We start from the raw sequence: 23,719 nt of genomic DNA, 5'->3' as shown, positions 1-23,719 counted from the left end.
GAAATATATAACTCCATCCTAGTAAGCATCTTTATGTCTGTAAGTAGTGTCCTTTAGCAATTATTACTATAAATTAAAATCTTAACTCTGTAAGACAGACAATTGTGATAGTATCTCAAAGGCATTGCTAACTAAATTATTTATACAAATCAATAGAATATATAATACAAATATATGTGTATTACATGAAATACATATAATGTGTGTACATGTGAATATTATACTCGTACTTTATATACACATACACACTTGTAAAAAAAATCCTAAAACAATAAGCATCTGTAATATCCTCTATAGTGGTGGGTCTGCAAAGTTTAAATGATTGATGTCTTTCAGGAATCTCTAGGTCACCAGGTGGTAAAATTATTAACAACCCACGGGAACTTGGCTTCAAAGCGAATGGATTACGATTAGAATTTGTACCATCCGCATCCAAAGTACAGAAAGTCCAACCACCAGATGTCACCATTCTTCTATTTCCCTACCAGTGTCCGAGAGAGCTTGAGATGTTATTTTTGTCCAAGGGACTCAGGGAAATAGTGCCTCCTAACAATTCCTGGGATTTCACCGAAAGGTGTTATTCAGAGAAATGATCCTGCCCTTGCACATTTCCTTGTGATTCTTGAACATCACTGGGCAGTTTCTGACAGCTGAGGATCCAAGGGGCGGATAATTTGGCACCTATCTGTTTAGAAAATGTTAAAGGCACTTCCTTCACCTTGAAGTTAAATGTAGGACTGACCTAATGTGCCTAGAGCCTAGAGCTAGGTCAAGGCAAGAGAAGCCAAGGGGTGTGTTCTATTAAGATCCTGAAGTCAGGAGACCTCCCTAACCAGTGGGGTGGCCCAGAGAGCTCACTCACAAAACAAGGGAGTTGGGCTAAGTCATTTCTACAGTCCCAAAATCCCACGAGTCTCGGTTTTTAAAAAGCCTCTGCTGGGGAGAGTGGGCAACAGAGTAAGGTGATCTCAGTTCAAGAGAGAAGACCCCCGCGAGGACCAGACCGTGAAATGGGGATGGAGAAATCCTGCAGGGAATGAAAAGAAAAGTTGAACATAAACCCTCATACAGTAACCTGACATCATGACTGGTTACAAGGCCTGGAACTTACTGGGGTTATAAATCTTGTCATTCTCACCCCTAGGTAACCCACTAGACCATTCTCTTTGCATTCCAGATACTACTTAACAACAATCTATAGTGTTTAGTGATGTAGGGGCTTGGCTGGATGTAATATGTCATGTCAGTCAATGTTCTTTGTGGTGCCTTCAGGGCATTTTATTTCTCTTTGAATTTACAACAGTACAATGTTCAGCTAGCCTGTCCACAGTGTTCATAAAACCCGGGGATGGGAGGGGGGGGAAAAAAAGAAATGGAATTCGTTTATTGAGCCCCTGCTATGTGTCAGCTAGTGCTAAGTACTTTACGTATACTTTATTTCATCTTCAAAATAATCTCATGAAGCAGCATTTATTGTGCTCATAGATGAAGAAGCTGAATTCATATGGTTAAATGGCTTGCCCGAGGTCATAAAAACCAAGTAACAGAAACTCACACTGCTTCATACATCCCATCCTACGACGGTGGAAACTGAGGGTTAGGGCATTTATTAAAGCTGTCTGCACCTGTCAATGGTTGAGCCGACAGTCTCTCCTCACAGGGCTTCACTGCTGGAAGGGCCCTGGTGCTTTGAGGGCTGGACTGCACCACTCTGGAGGATGCAGTGTCATATCAGCATTTGCACACTGCCCCTGACCTTAATAGAATATTATTTATGGCCGCGATCAAACTGTCTCCCTCGCTTCTTCCTCCCTTTGGGCTGCGGAATTAAGCGGTTAGAAATCCTCTCCGACAGGGTTGATAGTTTGTAGACAGCCCCTGAGAGGCTGGGGCGTTCCGAATTGGCTGAGCGCTCCGCCGGGGAGGGCGGGGAGTTTGCCGAATGTCCCTGGCCGGGATCCCTGCCTTTCAGAGCCGCGAGACCAGAAGCGGGGAGAAGTTGGAGAGGTCGGATAGGGAAGGGTTAGAAGAAATTGCGGACAGGCCCCCATTCTGGTCGGCTGAGCCCGCGAGGAGTGTCTCTGCCGCGTCCGGGCGGAGTGTGGACGCGCCACGCGCGGCCCCGCCAGGGCTGGGAGTTTGCAGACCGTCCCTGCAGCGGCCAGCTCGGCGGCGGCCCTGCGGCTCCCGCGGCTGCCGCGGCGGCCCCGGGCGCGATCTAGCCCAGGTGCCCGCGCCGCAGGGTCGGGGCGCCGCTACTCCGTGCTCCGCCGCGCCTTGGGCCCCACAGGGTCGGCGTCTGGCTGGCGCTCCCGGCTGCTGCTGCTGCTGCCCAACACAGAGGTGAGAGCCACTGGGTCGGGGCGATCGCCTCGAAGCTCGCCATCCCCGCGGGAAGATGCACGCAGAGCGGACCGCGGAAGGCGCGGGGAGCCAACATTGAGGGCGGCGCAGCGGGGGGCTTCCGCTTGCCACCCCTCCGCCGCCTGCGTGGGTGCCCCGGTCGCGGCCGCTCTGCGGGACCTGGGAGTGCAGTCGGGGACGCGCCGTGAGTCGCCCTCCTGCCCGGGACAGCTCCTCCCCAAGGGAGGCTGCCAGGCCCCCAGGACCCGTGGGGAGAGGGCTTGTGGTCTTTTCAAGGGACTGTCCAGAGGAGGCTTTGGTTGCGCGGGCTGGAGGCGAGCGGCGAGGGATGGCAGCAGATAGGCGCTCTGACCGCGGACGGGGCTCAGTGGGGTTACGCTGCGGGTGTGAGCCGGGCTGGGGTCCCCTGGACCTGGGCGTGCAGGGCTGACTCAGCCACGGTCCAGTGGGGAGGAAGAAGAAGGGAGGTTGGTACCGGGCCCCAGGGAAGGAGGGCTGCGGCGGGCGCTCTTGGCTGGGGGACCAGGGAAGTCCAGCGGTGCCCCCCACCCCAAGGGGACCGCCGGCGGCCCGCGATCCCGCAGGCGCGCTATACTAGTCTGCCTGGCGGGAGAGGCTGCGGGGAGTGTAGAGCCCCACACCCGCGCACACACTCCCCGAGAGCATGCTCAGTGCGGCCTTGGGAACTTCCTGCCGAGTCGCGGGCCGCCCTGGCCCCCTCCCGGCCCGCAGCTCGCAAAGTTGGGGGCGACGGGGCGCGCGAATGGGGGGCGCTGCGCCCGCCTGTCGCCCTTGGGCGTCCGGGTCCCCTGCCTCGCCTTTGCTCGGCCCCAGACTCATCTCTCGCCAGCCGCTTCCGCGACTGGGAACCGAGGCGTGCATGTCATCCACCGCTCCCCGAGGCCAGGTCCGAGGCCGGTTGGCCAGAGGCCTGGCGGTGTGGCCGCCTGCCGGATGGACCCGCTAGGTGTGCGCTTGCCACGCGCGCGGACCCCGCGCGGCGAGCACACTGGGTGGAAGGGGGTGTGTGAGCACGGGGACGTCGGCGCACACACTCGCTGTCACACACAATGCCATGGTTTCGTAGCTACCGCGCCGTAGAGGGAAGGGGTGGTGCTTGCATTGTCCAGCCGCATTTGGAGCACCTACAGGGTGCTCGGTGCCTGGGGGATGCCGGAACCAGGCGATGCATTGGTTTTCAGAAATGCCCGAGGAGAGGTCGAGGGCCTGGTACTCATGGCACTTACTGCCAGGCCTGGCCCAAGGCGGACGCCGCTCTCTGCACCCGGCTCTGGCGGCTCAGACAGGGAAGGTTGGGCGCTTATGAGGCTGTGAAGTTAAGGGGAAAGCTTAGGTTTGTGTGGGGTCCGGTAGAATGGAAACACTGCACTTGTAAACACTGGAATCCAAGTGTTAGAGGCAGGATCACTTTCTAAAGAGAGGAGCTGGTGCTCCCTGCCCCTCGTTCATTGTAAGGATCCGAGAAACTTGGTTGGTTTTTCCTCCAGAAATGACCCCCCTACGCCCCCCATGTTAGGCACTGTGTCACGCACATCCTGAGCCTTGTCCCAGGATCAGAACTCCCTTGTTTTTGATTGAAGAAAGTCACAGAACATTTTTTCATGATGAGCAAACCATCACTGATCTGTTTTGATACATGAATTTTCACCTCACCCTTCTTTCCTACAAATTCTTTTTGTTGTTATTGCTCAGGCCTGAGACAGGCACTCTCAAATTTTTGGCTGTTAGGATTAGAGCAAAACTCCCCTTTGTAGAGGCCTTTTTAGTTTTCTTGTTACCAAGCTGATGTCCTTGTAGTCAGTCTGAAGTGGAGAGGCCCTGAAAAAACCAGGTGATGGGGGAAGGCAGGTAGGCAGTGACTTTTTGCCCCTTTTAGGGGCTGGGAGAAGAGGAGAAGGAAGTTGCTTTGCCTCACACCAGACTTGGGGCAGGGCAGAACTGGGTGCCTGGACATAAGGTTTGGGATTTTCCTTTCATCCCCTTTGTTCCAGCCTGCCTTCTCAGGTCTGGGACACTTGTGATTGGAGTCACTAGGAGAAAGGAGTCTGCAGTGCTGATTTGGGGCTTTGCAGCGGTTGCACCTACACAAGCGGTGCCAGTTGGTTTTAAGGCGGACTGCAGTGGCAGCAGAGCTGGGGGGCTCGCCCAGATCTGCCAGTGGCATCTATGTGTCCTAGCCAATGCTGCAAAGCCTCTCGTGGGCTTTTGCATCTCCTCAGCAGTGCGCATTTCAAGTGCTTTGTGTTTGAAAGTGTGAATACAGTACATGTTTATATATAGTCACACATCCATAGAGGTTTTTATAAGGAAGCATGGGCATATGTATGTGCATATGCAGTGTTCTTTGGTAGCATCTTGGAGCTGGAAGGGACCTCAGGAGATCATAGGAATTCAAATGTTTCCCCTTCCCATTCAGTTTTCTCAGTTTAAAAATAACCAACCAGCCTTATGCCCAGCTAGCCTCCCAAAGCATTGAAATGCCAGAGTCCCCCTATGACCCTAGCCCAGGGGGAAGGCTGGTGGCCACTTCCCTGAGAGGTGTGACTCCTTAGGATATCTTCTAGATGTCACCCTGTCATTTGACATGACTTTTCCTAGTGCTCCACATGGCTTGGGATCAAAGTCAATGCAGAGTCACTTTCAGTTTGATTTTGGCAGTGGACAGGCAGTGACCAGTGTCTCCTGCAGAGATGTCTGGAGAATTGCAAAGGGCAGTCATCTGTAAAACTTGGGTCATCTGGGCAGGTAGTTGCTCTGCTTCTTCTATGAACAGTGGGGACTCATATTTATTCTCTCCTCCTTGTGAGTCTGGGGTCTCCTGGCTCTGGGAAGGTGGGGTAGTGGTTGAGGATGGCATTCTTTGTGGATGTTATTCTAGTAGGAAAGCATGTGCTGTCAAGAGCATTGTCCCTAGGGATTTGTTATGGTAGATGTCAAAGTTTGGGGAAGGGTCCTGGTGGCAGGTGAACGGTTAATGGGTTATGTGTTCCAGAATCCAAGAACTTAAAGAAAAAGAATAGAAATCATTTTATGTTTGGGGGAGGGTACCACGTGGGTGACAGTTGAGAGGCTTGGGTCAGAAATAAATTGGGTACTTGTCAGTGCAAGTTTTACTAGGCTGGCTTTAAAGTTCATAATTGCTTTGATGTAAAGAGTCCCTTTTAATAGCCAGAAGATGGCCATACCTTAAAATTTCTGTTTGAAATTGTGTCAAGACCTCCCCAACCTCATCTTCTTAAAGTTTCTAATCTAAGCCATGTCCCTAGACTCTCTTGCATCCTGTGTCAACATCAAAAATCCGAGCACAGTTGTGATGCCCTCTGTGCCAGCTGCAGGTAGATGCTCTGAGTGTTTACTGGGTAGCCACCATGAGCTATACACTCTGTGCTGGTGCTGGGTATAAAGATGTCCTTCTTCAAAATTACCTTCTCACTTTTAATTTATCTGACCTTCCCTTTCAGTGTGTTAATGCAAACTAATAGTTCTTGGAAAGCCGCCAACGTGGGTCCCAGGAGCCTTAGGACTGTAACCATGTTTTCAGCTGGAAGAGTTGAGACTTGAGCTGTGTTTGCCCACTTGAGCTGTTTTATTTATTTGTTTTTTCTTTGCCACAGTTAAATGCATCCTTCCCCAACTTTGTCACATTTGGAAGGCTGGATGTATACATGAGAGGGGTTGGAGGAATCACACTATTTCTTCCAAATCCCACAGCTCTCTTGTCTGAACAAGTAACCTCTGGAAAGAAAACAGGGGCTTTCCTGTTGGGCCCTTTGGCCTCAGAAAACATCGGGAGAGGCAAGGGTGGGGGGTAAGCTCTCGTGCCTGGGTTTGGTGGGAGCAGTTCTCCCTGTAAACTGTCACCCCCCCCCTGCCATGCCTGCTTTTATGCCTGCTAGACCTTGGCCCCAGCTGGGGTGGTTTCCCAGGATGGCTAAGGAGTATTTCTCTACTCTGTTGTCCATGAACTCAGGAGTGGGGTTATCCAAGTACTTTGTTACTTACAAGAATTAGGTACTGGTTGTAAGTTTTTTTTTTAAAAAAGTCAGCACTTCAAGGTTATCCCTAGAATAATAACAGCCTCACTTGTTTGCATCCCTCTTTGATTTTTGTGGCTGGCTTTTGAGGGAACGTGTGCCGCCCACCTACCCCTGTCTAAACCCACTCCTTAGTGTTGTAGTTCTGAGCACAGACAGCTTATAAGTCCTATCATGCTGGTAAGATGCTTTTTATCAGTACCCTACACAGCACAGTCTTCCTCTATAATAGTTTTGGATCACTTTCATGTCTCAGTCCACCCATGGGAGTGTGTTGTGTTGGTGCTCAGCGTAAAGACTGCATGTCTTGGAGAAATGTCAGGAACCGTGGGCGAGAAAATAGAGATGGTGATGGAACAAAATCTATCTTCTATAATTGACATGATTGCAAATGCTCCTTTTGTATTTCTTTTACTCCTCACTGCATCGCTGAGGTAAATACTAATGTCATTCCCACTTCATACATACCGTGTTTCCCCGAAAATAAGATCTAGCCAGATAATCAGCTCTATTGTGTCTTTTGGAGCAAAAATCAATATAAGACCTGGTATTATATTATTATATTATATTATATTATATTATATTATATTATATTATAAGACCCGGTCTTATTTTACTATAAGATAATATAATATTTTATATTATAAGATATTATAGTATAATATATTATATTATATTATATAATATAATATCTTATAATATAAGATATTACAATATAATATTAATTTTTTATATATTAAATTATATATTAATTTTTGCTCCAAAAGACACATTAGAGCTGATTGTCTGGCTAGGTCTTATTTTGGGGGAAACACGGTAGGGAGGCTGAGATATTAGGAGTTTATGAAACCTGGCCAAAGTCACACACCGCTAGCATGTGGCAGGGTGAGGATTTGAACCCAGGTGGTTTAGGTCCAGGGTGCATGTTAGCTGGAATATGCTTGGTCATTCAGGCTAGGAACTTCACCCTATGGTAGCCAGCACCCTCTTTCCAAGGAAAGCCAAGAGGAGCCTTAGACACTCTGGGGCTGGAAGGGACCTCAGAGATTCCCCCTGGATCCCTGCTCTTTCTTGCTGAGGTCATGGAGGTGTAGAGAGGTGGACGGACTTGCTCCAAGTCTCACCTGCAGGCAGCAGTGGCAAAGCTGGGCCTCAATTCTGACCTTTGGTCCCACAGGAACAGTTGATAACAACTGATAACAGATGTCTGCTTTGTTTATAGGGAGGATCCAGGGAGAGATTATGATGGTCATTTCGCATCTGTCCCTCCCATTCCTAGAATCCTGGGTACGCTCACACCCACCTTAACCTTGGAATCTTGGGGGGAGCAAATGAGTGTGTCCAAGTTCCTTCACTCGCCCCAAATGGGAGCGTCTAAGCAACTCATGTACTTTTAAGCAAGGCATTCCCTTTCTCAAGTCCCTTTTTAAGTATGACGTCTTAAGGATACAGTCTGGGATGGAATTTACGTTTCACTCTGAAATTCTCTTATGTAATCTCCGTCTGTCTGTCTGTCTGTCTGTCTGTCTGTTTTAGAGCTCATGGTCTCTCTCAGCATTGATGTCTTTCTTTAGGAGCATGGTGTGAGCAAGGGGAGACCTGGCAGATATGTCAGGGCTCTTCCTTAACTGTTCCAATAGAGGGCTGGTGGGGACATACTCACAATATCTTTGGAATCCTAGGAAGATTGCTGAGGCCCTGCAAAATGTTTCTCTGACCACTGGGATCATCGTACTTCATGGAATGTTCCTGTTGGGCCTACAAATGAGCACCATTTCCTTTAATTTTTATTCCTTTCATATGACTAGGATTGCACCTGGCACATCCGTGCTCTCACCTATTCCTGATTCTGAAAGTTTCAGGTTAATACATGGTCCTTAGCTGCTCAAGAAGTTAAAAGTCCAGGCCTGGTCAGGGCCCACACAGAGGAGCTTAATTAAGTTCAGTTAGAAGGCAGCATGCAAGTGAAGAACACACTTACTCAGCCCACGTGACCACTGTGGGCCTCAATTCTTATGTTGAAAAGTAAGGGGGTTGAATGAGCTCCAAAGCTCTGCTAAGTCCTAACACTGTATAATCTCATATATGTGGCAAAGGAGGTATAGAATAGGGAAGTGAAATTCCCTTATTGAACAAAGAAAAAATACTGAGGAAAACCTCAAGTTGCTTTTCCCTTTGCTGGCAGACTCTGTTAAGTAGACAGTTGAAATGCTTACCTATGAAGAACTAGCCCTCTATTATCGCTATTTTGGGGGATGTTTATTTTTGTGTGTTTAGGAGTAAAAAGCCTCGCTCCTTACTTCTCAGCCTAGAAATAACCTGCTTTCTCAACTGAAACTATTTTTTTCCTTTGGGAAATTGACATTCTAAGAGCAGAAGATGACCAGGTTCATGGCTACTGTGGTTACGTGGCACAGCGCCCTGGGGAAAGTGGCTAAGTACTTCCACTGCCACATGCTGCCGAATTCTGTTTACATACCTTCATCAGCTTCACTGTTAAACAAGTACTTTAAAAGAACGGGGAGATTGATATCAATCTCTTTGCAGCTGCTTTTTTCTTTAACCATCTGTTACTTTCAACACTAATTTTTTTTATTTACTAGATTTTTTTATTTACTAGTATTCCTGCCAATGAGGAGTTTTCTAAATGACTAATTCTTTTCTCTTACGCGTCTTTGTTTAGGAAGGCGTTGTCTGTGCCTGACGCTAAGGATGATCTTTCTGTTTTCCTTTACTTTTCTTAGTATTTCTGTTTAGTGTACTTCCCTCTCCCCCACCACCCCTGCAAATTTTCAGAGCCACCAAGGTCAGAGGCAGCACCAAGTGGGGATTTGGCAGGAAAGGGGCACTTTTCTCCATCCCCTGCCCAATACTGAGGAGTCCCCAGTCTTCTGTGAGACCTTTGCCAACACAGCTACAAGGCCCTCTGACCATCGGGATGGCCTTTCCTCTTTAACAAAGTTCTCATCTCCAGTGACTACAAACAATACATTCCCCCTTCGTCCCCTTATGTGATTTCTCACTATTGTGCTTGCTAGATGTAAAGGTGGCACTGTTCTGTGGCTAATCCTTCACTGTACCTTATTTAGTATGCCCAAATATCATTCTCTGGGGTAAATGTGACCCGTTTTCTTCTAGAGGTTCACCATTCCTTATTTGCTATTCTGATGTCCACTGAGCTCCAGAAAGGGAAAGTTTTTTCCCAGGTTGGTTAAAAACATATATCTGGCCCCAAGGGTTTCTCAGAAAGGCCTGTAGAGCTCCCTGGGAAGCTCCGTTGCCTTGTACAGGGCCCAACGCCCAGTCACACAATCAGCTGGGCAGGGTGGCATCATGAGTAAATTCCAACTACGGCAGGCGAGGCCTCTCTGCAGTTAACTAGATGTCTTCACGTAGGCCAGTTTAGTGCTCTATGATTTTGGTTTTTCATCTGTCAAATGAAGCATCTTGGCTTCTCCTACATCTGTGAGATTCTTCTACTAGTATATCTTCGTGGCTGAGCTCGGCACACTCATCTGCTCTAGTTTTTTTAATCTGTCCTTAAGAATATTCTTAGGTGTGTTCCTAATTTTGAGGTCCTGTTTGGTTGTGTCTTTTTAGAGTTCTGGTTTTCAAATCAGTGGCTCTTTTGTTGACATTTTTTCGCTCCTCACCATGAGCATAATTATAATTCATGGTCTCAGGAAGCCCAACAAATTGGGACTTTGTATGTGAGTCAATGAGTGAGTGTGTGTGTGTGTGTGTGTGTGTGTGTGCTCGCCTGTGTGTGCGCGTGTCCATGTGTCCGCGTGTCTACTTTCACACAGCTAGGGCTTATAACCTTGTTTTAATGTTACCTATAAAAAGAAGTGGGAGCGATTAGGGTTGGAGCTGCAGATCTGGAGGAGCCATTAGTTAAATGAAGTCTCTAGAAAAATGTCTGTGGAAGAATTTGTTTTAATATAGCTTCCTTTAGTATATGCTTGGAGATTGTAAGGATAATTGTTTATTGTACTTTTCTGTAGACTGCAGTAAAGGTTTTCCATGATAATGAGTTGCTTACTCCATGATAATGCCTTTTCTGTACTTGCCCCGGTAAGCGGACTCAGATACAGCTTTCATGCTATGCCTGGTTAGTGTTCTCTGGGTTCCAGACTTTCTTTCTCTCAGTCTAGTGGCTTCAAGAGAGACTTTTCTATTTCCTCACTGTCAACCTTTACTATAAAGATTACAAGATGATGTAGTCTTTCCGTTATTGCTGTAACAAATAACCACAAACTTAGTGGCTTCAAGCAACACGAATTTATTGTTTTATCATTTTGTAGTTCAGAGATCCAACATGGTCTCACTGGCTAAGATCACGGTATCCATCCTTTTTGGAGGCTCTGGGGGAGAATCTGTTTCCTTGTCTTTTCCAGCTTCTAGAGGAGAGCCACATTCATGGGCTTGTGGCCTCTTCCCCTAATCAAAACCAACAATGTTGTGCTGATTCCGTGTCCTTCTGCCATCAGGCTGGCTCGCTGACCACAACTGGGAAAGGTCCTCTGATTTTAAGGATCCCTGTGTTTAGATTGGGTCCATCCTGATAACCTCATCTCAAAGTCGATAACTTAATCACATCTGTCCTGAAAGATAACAATTCACAGGTTCCAGGGATTAAGAAGTGAACTCCTTTGGTTATCTGCCTGCTACAGTCCTCAAAACTTTTTGTGAAGAAATGGACCTTTACTTTTTATGTAAAGGAATTACTCCTTTTTGTTGAGGAACTTTACTGTTACAGGAGATTTGCCTGTTTCCTTGTTCCTCATATTTTTGAGTACAGTTGTCCCCCAGTATCAACCAAGGCACTGATTCCAGGACCCCCCTCGGATAGAAGCTCAAGTCCTGTATGTAAAATGGTGAAGTATTTGCATATAACCTTTATTTGTATATAGGCTACAGCAGAGTGTGTCTACATGTATGACATTTACCGAGATTCATTGTAGTGCTTGGCATGTGGCAAGTTTAAGTTTTGCAGTTTGGCATTTTCTGGGTTTTTTTTTTTTTTTTTTTTTTTTTGATTTGTGGGTGCTTGAATCTGTGGATGTAAGTAATACCAGTGGATATGGAGGGCCAACTGAATATTCAAATCAACCATTTGCAAAGCACAGTGTTTAAGATTTGAGTTCTGCTATGGCTAGGCATTGAGCTATGCATGTTTGCATGTGTCAGCTTACGTTGTCAGCAGTCCTGCCATTACAGTGAGGAAACGGAGGTGCAGGGAAACTTGCCCAGAGTCATGTAGCCAGAAGTGGTACAGTCAGGGTACAAAAGTGGGCATCATTGTGCAAAGCCTGTGTTCTTTTCACTCTGCCTTCCTGCTTCAGAAGTGATCATGGAAAAACAAAAGGAGAACTGGTAATGGGAAAACTTAAAATAATGTAAACTCTCTCTGCTTCTGTCAAGGTGATGACAAACAATAAATATTGCCCGTGGTAGACTGATGGCACTAAAGGCCCTGATTAATACCTCCTTGTATTCATATTCTTTGCCTTGTAACTTTGTTGTCAGTCCCCTTCCCTTCCCTCTCCAACCAACGGTATTGGCCACATGACCTGTGTAGGCCAGTGGGATGTAAGCAAATGCTGTGTAAACAGTTTACAAGGCCCTACATGTTTCTGATTGCCTTTTACACAACTGGGCTTGTTCACTCAGATCCCTGCCACCGCCATGAGCACATGTCCAGACCAGTTTAATGGAGAGATCTGACAGACACTTGGGTGTGAGCCAAGTTGTGTCAACTGAGGCCATCCTAGACCAGCCAGCCCCCCGCTGAACTGTCTGCTGCTTGAAGTTTTCTGACAATGTCTTGCCATGATCAGTTAAGCCTGTCCTAGATTACCAGAACCAACCAGCTTACCTGTGGAGTTGTGGAAGTAAGATTATTGTTTTAAGCCACTGAGTTCTGGGGAAATTTGTTATATAGCAGTTGCTAACTGTTACACATCTCATGTCAGATACTTGAATAGCATATGAAATACTTTTGGTGTCCTTTTGAAGATCATTTTGGACTACTTGCAATTAAATATTATTTTTAAAATATGTAATGTTTCTTAATATTCTCTTAGGATTATACGTTAGGCTGAAGAACTTGCCCATTGTATCTACCCCCTTTTTCTTTCTTAACATAAAAGTTCTTTAAATTCTTATCAGTTTCAGTCAGAAGCAGACCTGTGTTTTTTTCTCAAACTCTTTATTATTTCTAATATGGTGGCTTTTGACCCCCAACTTGCAGTTGGAAAATGACTCAGAACTCAGATATACATATATATACCATGTTTCCCCGAAAATAAGACCTAACCAGACCATCAGCTATAATGCGTCTTTTGGAGCAAAAATTAATATAAGACCCAGTATTATATTATATTATATTATATTATATTATATTATACTGGACCCAGTCTTGTAGTATAGTATATTATATTATATAAGATAAGACCAGGTCTTATATTAATTTTTGCTCCAAAAGACGCATTAGAGCTGATGGTCTGGCTAGGTCTTATTTTCAGGGAAACACGGTAACAGCGAGAAAAGTTCATGAAACAACATACCTACCCTTCTACCTCTGTTGTCCTTGGATGATTTCTATTCTATTCTATACAATTTACTTTAAAAAATGCAGGTTAGGAGTCAGCACTGTACCTGCTGCCCATTTTTTAAAAATAGTTTTATCAGAACACAGCCACTTATTCCCATTTATTCATGTGTTGTTTATGGTTGCTTCCAAGTTACGATGGCAGAGTTGAGTAGTGGTGACAGAGAGTATCTGGCCTACAAAGCCTAAAGTACTTACTACTATTTGGCTCTTAAAAGTTTTCTGACCTTTGCACTGAATTGATTTCATAACCCATCAGTTAGTTGTGACCCTCCAAACAGGAGACACTATTCAAATAAGTGACCTTTAATTCTCCTGATACTCCAATGGAAATTACACTAAACAAATCTGGCAGGATGCGAAAACTACCCCTTTAGTTGTGTCATACTCAAACTTTCTTTTCCGTTACTTAGATTCAACAATTAAGTTTTTGCTATTTAACATTATACCTGATTGACTTATACAGGGAGCTTTTCAAGCAGTTCTAAAATGTTCCATGGGAAGTAATATTATGCCCCTCCCCTTCCTTTTTTCTAATTTAAATGGTGCTCCTTTGTGGAAACTAGCTGGAATTAAGGTGGACACAAATTCCATTCCAGTGCTCGTTATTAATTCATGAGATTCCAGCAGTGCCTTTTCTGTGGTATAATGGAGTCCATTAGTGGGAGAGGTAGAGAAACAGTGATCTTGGCTTCTTTTAGAGCATCTTCCTGGCAACTGGTCCTTATTGCCACATTTCCGAATTCAGGTGGTATTATTTCTGAGTATCATAAGATTAGAGACATTAAATCATGGACTTTTGGTGTTTGAAAGACCTTGGAAACAAATTAGTTTTTCTCTCAGACCTAATTAGGCCCTTAAAGGCCAAATTTCTCCAATACCTAAATTTTCCGAGCCTGTCAAGAAAGGACAACAGTGTTATTTATGTGTTGTGGCTAATGAGATTGATGAGAAGGAGCTGAGGCAGAAAAGCTTTAGAATGATCTGGATATGTCTTGTAGAATCTGAAATGCCAGTTGAAGAATGGTCACTGGCCCATTTATTTATTGGCAGTGAGAACAGAATCAAAATTAATGGGCTTCAAGTACAGCAAGAAGAGCTTAGGTAAAATCTGAGAAACATCCCCCAAATAAAGTAGGTTCTTTGACATTAGAATAGGTTCTCCTGAGCAGTTTTGATGTTAACTGCTCCCACTTAATTTAGGTGGGTGGCCATCCCTGCAGGTGGTTGGACGTGTGTAATTAATAAGGACTCTTCTGGGTACTAGCAACAGAAACTTGCTGGAGCTTGCTTCAACGAAAGGGGAGAATTCACATGAGGGCTACAGGAGCAGGAACCAGGAGCTGCCTGCAGCCTGGGATCCAGACTCTGGGAACCCCAGAAACCCCCTTTGCTTCCCCTCCGCCTCATCTACTCAGCGCTGTATTCTCCTTCCTGTTTCCTCCTGCTTTTCTTGTCCCAAGAGCAAAACTCTGGGGAAGGGCACTTGTTACTAGGGAAGCCCCCCAAGAAGACTGATTTTGCTGCTGTAATACCACTCCCAGTTTCCTGGGGAATGTCACTTCAGTGGCCCAGTTTGATGTCACCCAGCGGTACACAGAGCGTGGAAACTGCAGTGTGGGTTTTAGCTAGCTCCGTATGTCTTATGGAGGCATTTTAGAAATTTATGGAGGAGTTTTGGTGGTCAGTGATTGAGGGGTGCTATTAGCATTTATTGCGTGGGGACCAGGGATGCTAATCATTTGTGATGGGTAGAACACTCTTACACCCTCGAGTATATCCTGTGTTCTGCTGTGATATAATCATGGCTGAAAAAACAATACCTGTTTATTACCTGTACCTGGAGACCTAACGTACACCTCAACAGAGAGTATTTTGCACGGTTTAAGTAAGCATTGACTTTCTCAGTCGATGAAGAAAGATGGTGCTTTGTTTTACTTGGAAATTTACCATAAGGTGTTGGCTATTTTGAAAAATCACACCATCCATGGCTTCAACACATTACCTGTGTCAGTCCACATTTGTACCTGACCTATTCTTTGATTTTACATTAAAGTAGAAGCACCTAATGTCCCCATTATACAGTCTAGATTAGTCTTGCCCAACAAATTGCATATTGAAATGCATGTTAGGTTTGTTATAAATTATTTTCCTTTTATTCTCATTTATATTACTTTTAGGGCGGTAAGTATATGTGTTTGAAATTGTGATTAGGAAGGTTATCTAAGAATTTGATTGCAGCTAGTAAAGGAGTATTGGAAGTTTGCTATAAGCCTGGAGCTGGGGGGCTCATAGAGTTTAGAATACAGCTTCAGGGGAAGTGACTTGTAAAGTAATTTTCCCCTAACCTAATTAAAGATTCGGCTGATTTAAGTACTCTTAACACTAACTACTTAAGAAGTAAAAAACTGTGGCCCATGCATTGGGTGCAGCTGAATGAGAGAACGGGAACAGAGATGTTGGCCCCATGCTCCATACCCTTTCCCCTCCCATATATGTGCCTTATCGCTCCTGCTGGGCCAAGGTCAGGTTCTAGTTCTTCTCATCATCAAAAGCCGTAGCAGTAGGGGATGAATCAGAGAGTCACATAAATTTCATGTGCACTGCTTTGTAGGGCTTCCAGGCCATCTGAGCTTGCATGGGAAAACACTGCATCTTATTTTCACTAACCTTTAACCAAAACTGAGCAATTCCTTAACTTTTGAATGTTGGCCACAAATCACAGTAACGTTAGCGTTCTCTGTGACTATTATCTGTCACCTTGTCACCAATAGAAATCCGATATTTTCATATCACATCATAGATGACTAAGATATCTTGAAATATCCATACTCATTATGCCTTTGAAATTATGGTGGTGGTTGTACTTGCTACTAGACAGTGTTATTTAATATATTAATAAATAAGCATACTATTATTATGTTATAATTTGAAGAATATTTTGATAACCACAGTTCAATATAACTGACTTCCTCTGTAATCCTATGTATTTTATTTTATGCATTTAAAAAATCCTGAGACAGGGTCTGTAGGCCTCACAGTCTGCCAAGGTGTCGGTGGTACAGAAATCATAGAGTAGAATTTTGAGGTGCTCTGGACATTACCACCCCATTGCTGCCCCTTTTCTTCTGTTTATCCTCCTGACTTGGCCTTTCCCTGAGACTGCCAGATAAGGGTGTGGGCTTATTTCCAGTTGTCTTTTTTTCGTCTTAGACATGGTCCAAAATTGAGCTTGATTCACCGTTGGTTCATTCTTTTCTTATACACGAGGAGGCAAGTTTGTCAGAACATTCCTCCGGGCAGGCTGTATTGAATAATACAGGATACATGATGCATTTAAAGCCAAAAATATACTGATTATCTGAATCCTAAACAGAAGTGTGATTTCTGGTTCAGTTTTTCAAGTGGAGAAAAACCACAGATATTCTGCAAGAAAAAATTCCCTATATACAGACCAACTACTTCTGTTTTCTTCTTCATATGCTTCAAAGTTACATAATCACAACGCGCCTCTAAAAAGTACCCCATTGCCCAAGAAATATGCTGCACAGATGGCTAGGGGGGTGGGGGGCTGTTGTCCTGCTACTGGCTATAATTGTCTTGTGGGGGCAGGGGTTTGGGATGGAAATGGACAGCTCCGTCCGTGTATCGTTGATCCTGGTGGCTACCTTGCCCCGCAGTGAGTCCAGCTAGAGGGTGTTGTGCCACAGCTATAACTGGATTTCTGGGAATGGCGTTAGCCCTTTTCTGTGTCTGGAAACTTCTGCTGATAGGAAATGAGTTTGCCGCAGGACAGCCCCCTGCACGGTTCCTGCTGTCCTCCAGACATGGAGTCATTGTGCTGCCATGTGCATCTTTTTCCTCTCACAGCTTCTAAGTCTGTATTTAGAGCATGAAAATGCTGAACACTTTCTTCAGAATTCTTCAGTAGTTGAGCATGGAGAGGGATCTTTATGCATTCAACTCGAATACCTTGAACAACCGTATTACATAATGGGAATAATACCTGTTTCTCATTCTTTGTTTCAAAAGACATGCCAAAGATTGGAATTGGAATCGAAGGGTTTCAAATTTTTAACTTTTGGTGTTCAAATTTGTCAGGGAGTAAAAGCCACTCCCTTAGGGTTGTAGAAGATGCCCCCTTCCATGATATTGTTACTGCTGGAGTCAGACTAATTAGAACATGTGTGTGTGTGACAAGGTTATTATCAACGAAGTGACAGCATCTCTCTCTTTTTTATGAAAGGGAACAGCGAAATTCTGTTGCTTCCTGAGCTGCTGATTACTATTACAAATTCACTTTTTAACGTGAGGTGCCTCAGATCCTTTCATCGAGAAACTGCCCTATCATTGGATCCAGAAGGCCAATTCTTTTGGCTTGAGAAAGTAAGAAACTCACAAATTCATTGACTGAAGGGTGATGTTTTCACTCAGTTTGAAGGATATCCTGCCCCTGTCCCTATCGTGAGCCGCAGTCACTTGACCTACTTTTCATACAGGTTTCTTTGGGGCGAATTTTGATCTTAATCCTACTTTGTGGAGAGAGGAAATAAAGTCCAGAAGATCTAGGGTATAGGTGTTTAAATATCCATGAGTGATTCATCTCCTGACCAGGTGGACAACAGGATTAATTGCGCAGCTGCTGGACATGGATAGATCCCATTACCATTTATAGATCTTATCATAGTGAAAGGTGATACAGGTCCTGTCTTCAAACTGACAATCAAAGATGAGAATCTCACAGACGGGCAGCGCTTTCCCCCCAAAAGTGGAACTCTTGAGCTCAGAGCTAATATTCAGGGGAGCACTGGGCACTCTTGGGAACCAAGCCTTCAGTACCCTATCGAATTCCATGCTAATGAAAACCCTGTAAATTAGATTCCTTTGTTTTCATTGAACAAATGTGAAACCGAGTTATGGAGAAGTTAAGTGTCTTGTCTGCAGTGACCCATATAATTTTAAGGTGACCATTCGAGGTGTGATCATAAAATATGGCGACTGTTTAAATAAAAAAAAATTTGTTACAGTAAAAGACACATTGCCATTAATGCCCCTCAAAATACTCCCCCTTTGCTTCGAACACACTTATCCTATCATTCTTGCCACTTTCTGAAGCAGTTCTGGAAGTCCTCTTTCATGAGTGTGTTTACTTCATCCTCCATCATGACAACACTCCGTGTCACACATCGCTGCTGGTATAGGCAATTTCTGTCAAATAAAAACATTACAGTGTGTCCTCATCCACCTTATTCACCGGATCTGGCACTGTGTGACTTCTGGCTTTTCCCCAAAGTCAAAATGATTCAGGACATCCAGGCAACCACGACAGTGCAATTAAAGACACTCACAAAAGAGGACTTCCAGAACTGCTTCAGAAAGTGGCAAGAACGATGGGATAAGTGTGTTCGAAGTGAGGGGGAGTATTTTGAGGGGGATTAATGGCAATGTGTCTTTTACTGTAATAAATATTTTTAATTGAAACATTCACTTTATTTTGTGATCACACCTCACCTAATTGATCATTCAATCCTGAACACTTTTGAGAGTGAAGGGGGTTAGTAATGATTATGCTAGGATAACAGGCATAAATCGGGATGTATGGTCCCCTTACTAATAAGGTGCGGATTCGGGGCTTAATTCAGATCTCTGGTTCCAGAGGCTGCCTGTTCTCCATTGGGTGCATTAGGTCAGGCTGCCTCATCCACCAGTGAATTAGTAAGGCACCTATTGAATAACCTTCTGAAGATGAGTTCTGCACTTAGGTATGGAGCCAAAGCGAAATTCCTCTAAGGCTAGGTAAAAGTTTCCCTTGGCAAGAGAAACATCTGCTGGAGATCGTCTCTCTTATAAAAACGTGGAAAGGATTTTGTTGGGAAGGCAGATGGTTTTTGTCTTCCTAAAAAATGGTTGTCTATGTCTTTATTTAAAAGAAAGAGTCTGCTTTAGCATTTACAGGAAAGATAATGTGAGACCCATAAAATCTTCTATCCAGGGCAAACATCTCCATAGCCAGTGGCTGTTACGATACAGAGTGATCGAATGAATCCCTCAACAGTAAAGGGTGTAGGTGCACTTCACGGCCTCTGTTTTTAGCACTCTGTCCATGACTGTTATTATCAAGGCCGATTTGTGTGGCATTCATCCATGAGATGCTAAGATGAAATCCCAGCACTTGAATATGTTGCACTCTTAGAAGTGGCCACTCTGGCTTGTGCTGTGCCTCTGTGAGCCTCCAACACACATGTGTGAACACATCCAGCAGAGGTGCAGACACAAAGATTGATGAAGCTCAAGGTACTTATAACCAAGATTACAGCCCAACCATGAAAAGTAATAAAGAACATCACACAGCACTCACGCCAGGATTTATTCCCTGTGTCATGTTCTCTTGCCACCTTCTAGGCTGGTTGAGCTGTGAAAGCAAAAGTTGCCTAACAGAGCAGTACTGTAAATACCACACCTCTAAAAAAGTCCTGCTGCATTGTCATTCCTCATCACATCGGCGGTGACAAAGAATGGTGTGTCACTCAGAGGTTACTGCTGGAATCCTACAGCAAGCAGATGATGGGTGAGAATGATGTGTTTGGTTGGAAATTGGGGGTCTGGCTTTTTAGGAAGTGCTGTTACTTGGCCTTCATTCTACACCCAGGTTCCTACCTTCTGAGCCTTGGAGCACCCAAAAAAGACTAAATTCCAGAAGGGGGAAATGAAACTTTCGGGTGAGGAAGAAGCATTACATCTGCCCCTGGGATTTGTTTAAGCTCTCTTTTTAAGAAGACATCAGTCTCTGGTTGATGTCTTCTTTTTGAGGGGCCAGATTTTCCCTGGAAATAAGAGAACCACAGGCCATAAGACAGAAAAACAGACAAACAAACAAACAAAACAGGGTTGGAGGCGAGGCATGAAAGTGGGGAGTAAGGCCATATAAGGGGTGGCCTAGCTGGAAAGCAGCAGCCATTGTACTGTGGAAACTGAGAGACCATGGAAGATGCAGAGCTGTTTTGGGTGATAAAAGTCTTCTTGGAGTAGGGCCGTAAACCTCAGCTGGGAAGTCAGGAGGTCTGGGGGCTGATGCCCTGCCATCAACCAGCTTTGTGAGCCTCCGTCTGTTCCACAGAAGTGGGTGAGTTGGCTCACATGTTATCCAGCATGACTTCCAGCTCTAAAAGACTTTGATGTTGAGCCACTGACCTTTTGCAGGGCTCCTCAGTGTGGCTTCAAAAGCATTTGCTGAGTCCTTACATGTCAGGCATAGGGGCACAAAGGTGAATACAACACTTGACTCCGCATCTAGGGTGGGGTCCTGTCGTAAATGATCCCATTGCTCCAATAATAAGAACAACTAATTTTTACAAAGCATTTATTATGTGCTAGGCAATGGCACAGATATTTCTTATTGATTTACATCTGTTAGCTCATTTAATCGTCTGCACAACTCGGTGAGGTAGGTGCAACTGTTCTCATTTTAGGGATGAGGGAACTGAGGCACAGAGAAGGAATTTGTCTTGGGTTTTACAGTTAACAAGTGGCGGAGGCAGGATTTGAACCCACGGAGCCTGACGCTAGAGCCCACACTGTGCAGCTTCCATGCCGGGTGTGGCTTTCACATGGTTCTTGTTTCCACTGGTGGACTGTCAGCTACCCGAGGATAGCAAACTTGTCTGTCTTGGTATTCTTCATACCTGGCTGGCCCAGTGGAGGCTCTCGGGACATTTTTGTTGATGGATGGATGAGATAAATAGGGTCTTCAAGGAGCTTACAGCCTAAAGAGGAAGATCGAGCCATAAATACCTAATGTGAAGGGTGCTGAATCCAATCTGGGGCATCAGGGAAGCCTTCCTTGAGAAGGTGATGCCTGCACTTAGCTTTGAAAAGTGTGCAGAATTTGGGAGAATCAAGTGGGAAAGGCATGCCAAGCAGAGAGGGGCCCGTGTGGGCTACCTCTAGTATTGCCTCACAGTCAGCTACTTCCAGAGCAGGGGCTGTTGGAGACAGGGCCAGGTCAGGAGAAGCCTTCCCTGGAAGACATTTCAGCTTATTCCTGAGAACAGTGGAGCGAGCTCCTGAAAGGGTTTAAGCAGGGACCCTTCCTGCTTAAGGACACTAATTTCAGAAGGACACAGATTTCAAATGGGGTGTTCTGGCTATAGTGAAGGGCAGAACAGATAGCAGTGAGATTGGGACAGGGGTCCCAGTAAGAGATCGTGGGAAGCTGAAGTGGTGGGGGCGGGGAGAGGTAGCTAGAAGGGTAAGAGGGGAGGGTGACCCTTAACTTGGGCATGTTGAGTTCAGGGTGTTCTAGGGCCACTGATGTGTGGCACAGGTGCCCCCACATGAGTGCAGAGCGGGGCTGAGCCTGGGAGCTGGGAGGGTAAGGGCCAGGGTCAGTATGGGTTTTGGTGTTGCCTACATCAGTGGCGGTGAAAGCCAGGAGAGTGGGTGCTATCCCCTTGGTGCCTCAGGTGATGAATCAGAAGCATGGCAGGAGTAGATGGCTGGAGGGAAGAAATCAGGCAAGGCAGAGCTGTCATCAGAATTGGAAGGGGTTGGATGGTTCCATTGATAGCAAATATCCAGAACAGGTAAATCCACAGAGACAGAAAGCAGGTTAGTGGTTGCCAGGGCCTGGGGGAAAGGGGGAATGGGGAGGACTGATTAATGGTTCTAAGGTTTCTTTTTGGGCTGATAGAAATATTTTGGAATGAGACAGAGGTGACAGTTGCATGATACTGTGAATGTACTAAATGTCACTGAGTCGTACACTTTTAAAGATTAGTTCAATGTCATACGAATTTTACCTCAATAAAAAAAAAATTGGAACGGGGAGAAGTGGGCAGGGAGCGAAGTGAGTCACATCTGATGACCAGGATTTTCTGACCCCTGCTTGCTTGCTCCCTGTTACGTACTGGCTTTATGTTCATCGTCTCCCGACACTTGACATTGTTTTGTTTACTAGAATGTAAGTGCTATGAGATTCAATCCTGTCCCTTTGGTCCCAGCATGGCACCTGGCACGTAGTGGGTGCTCAGTAAATGTTGGAATGAATGGAAGAATGGTTGAGTGGATGGATGAGTGAAGATGGTCAGGGGGGCTCCTGGAAATAGAGTGGGGAAGGGGGTGCCAGTTTGGAATCGTTGGCTGAGGATAAGAAGAGATGGAGCTGACTGAGGACAAGAAAAACATTGAGTTCCAGAAGTTAAAAAACCTGCAGAAGATGAGGGCATGAAATTACCTGGCAACCATGTTCATATGGTTACTAGGTATTTGTCTCCGTTCTCAGGTACTGCTGAACTGCTGGAGTGCAGAAGAGAAGGTAGACTGACACTGAGTTTGTTGCTCCAATTTGGGGGTTTTGCTGGGTGATGACAGTGGAAGGACAAAGATATGTGGGAAAAGAAGGCATTGGTAATAATTGCTTTAGGGAGGGAAAGGAATCTCGGATGAGTAGACTGGGGATCCTAAGAAAATAGAAAGAAATGATGACAGGACTCGCAGGTGTGACGAGCAGGCCAGTATTGGGAGTGGAGACTGGGCCAGCTGACCTGGAAAAGACGTCAGGGATGTGGTTCAGGTGGAATGAAGGTGAAGGTCACTGGGCTCCAAGCCCAGATCAGTGATTCCCAAAATTTGGTACTTGGGATAACCCTTTGGGGTATGGGAAGAAAACATGAAAACTGTAGCTTATATTTATTTTTTTCCCCTTAAAAATTAAGGACTCAGGTTTCAGCAATATTTACATGTTTATTATTTTAAAATAAATTAACATCTATTAGGGGTGCATGCTCACTTACTAACGGGATATGTGGCCGTAGTAGTTGTGAAGGCCACTGGTTTGGCGTGTTGAACAGTGCCTTGGATGACGTCTTTGGGAGTGATGTCATGTGGGGGACCAGGTCACATGGCTTGCTGAAAAAGAAGCCCTGTGTCTCCTGTGTTTCTGTCACTGTCTCCTGGTACCTTCCGGAAAGGGCATAAGACTGGCTCTTTGCTGCAGATCACCATTTTAAAGGGATCACAAACCATCTGGTGAATATTCCTTGTAGAATATTCACCAATGTCAGTATTTCTGGAATCCATCCCCACCCCCGATTCCCCCCCCTTTTTTTGTAAACCAGGCCGTCTTTTTTCTCCTCCGACTTCCTGAATATTCACTGATGATCTTCCTCTCCACCCCACCCCATCTTCCAAGAGATTATGACCTAAGAAAGTTTTTTTAGGCTCCTGGGATACCATTTTCCTGAACCTTGAAATTTGAGCCAAAAGTAACCCCCAAGATCTGAGGAGGGAAGGGCAGCAGAAAGAGTGTGGTGTGGAGCCAAGGTGACCTGGCTTCCAATCCCAACTCTCTGGGCCGAGCTCGGTGCTTCCGGATAAGTTGCTTAAACTCTCTGACATCCAGTTTCATTTTGAAATTGGAGAGGTGATTCTCTATCTGATAAATTTCTGGGAAAGATGAAAGCAGTTAATGATACATGTGATTAAGTCCCTTAAATCTGCTAGGTCTCACTAAAGGCCAGTTCTTTTCCCTGCTGGACATCCCCCCCACCCCACCTCTTGTTGCCTCTTTTGTTCGTTCCCCTCTTCTCGATTTCCCTGTGGTGGAAGAGACAAATAAGAACAAAGGGCGAATCACTGAAACTTCCTATTGGGCTGGTGTAAAACTGTCCATGACAGGAGTTGGCCTGCT

General features: G+C 45.3%; 1 protein-coding gene across 1 annotated transcript in view; it reads left to right on the top strand.

Moving 5' to 3' along the window:
- Positions 1–1,978: 1,978 nt before the first annotated feature.
- MGAT5 (alpha-1,6-mannosylglycoprotein 6-beta-N-acetylglucosaminyltransferase) overlaps positions 1,979–23,719 on the top strand; it is a 332,082-nt gene continuing 310,341 nt past the window's right edge. The window contains 1 exon segment of the mRNA XM_033112421.1: positions 1,979–2,343. The gene's annotated coding sequence lies outside the window, so the exon portion shown is untranslated.

This window comes from Rhinolophus ferrumequinum, chromosome 8 (assembly GCF_004115265.2).
Source record: "Rhinolophus ferrumequinum isolate MPI-CBG mRhiFer1 chromosome 8, mRhiFer1_v1.p, whole genome shotgun sequence".
Taxonomy (NCBI): Eukaryota; Metazoa; Chordata; class Mammalia; order Chiroptera; family Rhinolophidae; genus Rhinolophus; species Rhinolophus ferrumequinum.
Note: the sequence above shows the minus strand (reverse complement) of the source record. Positions and strands in the feature narration are given on the sequence as shown.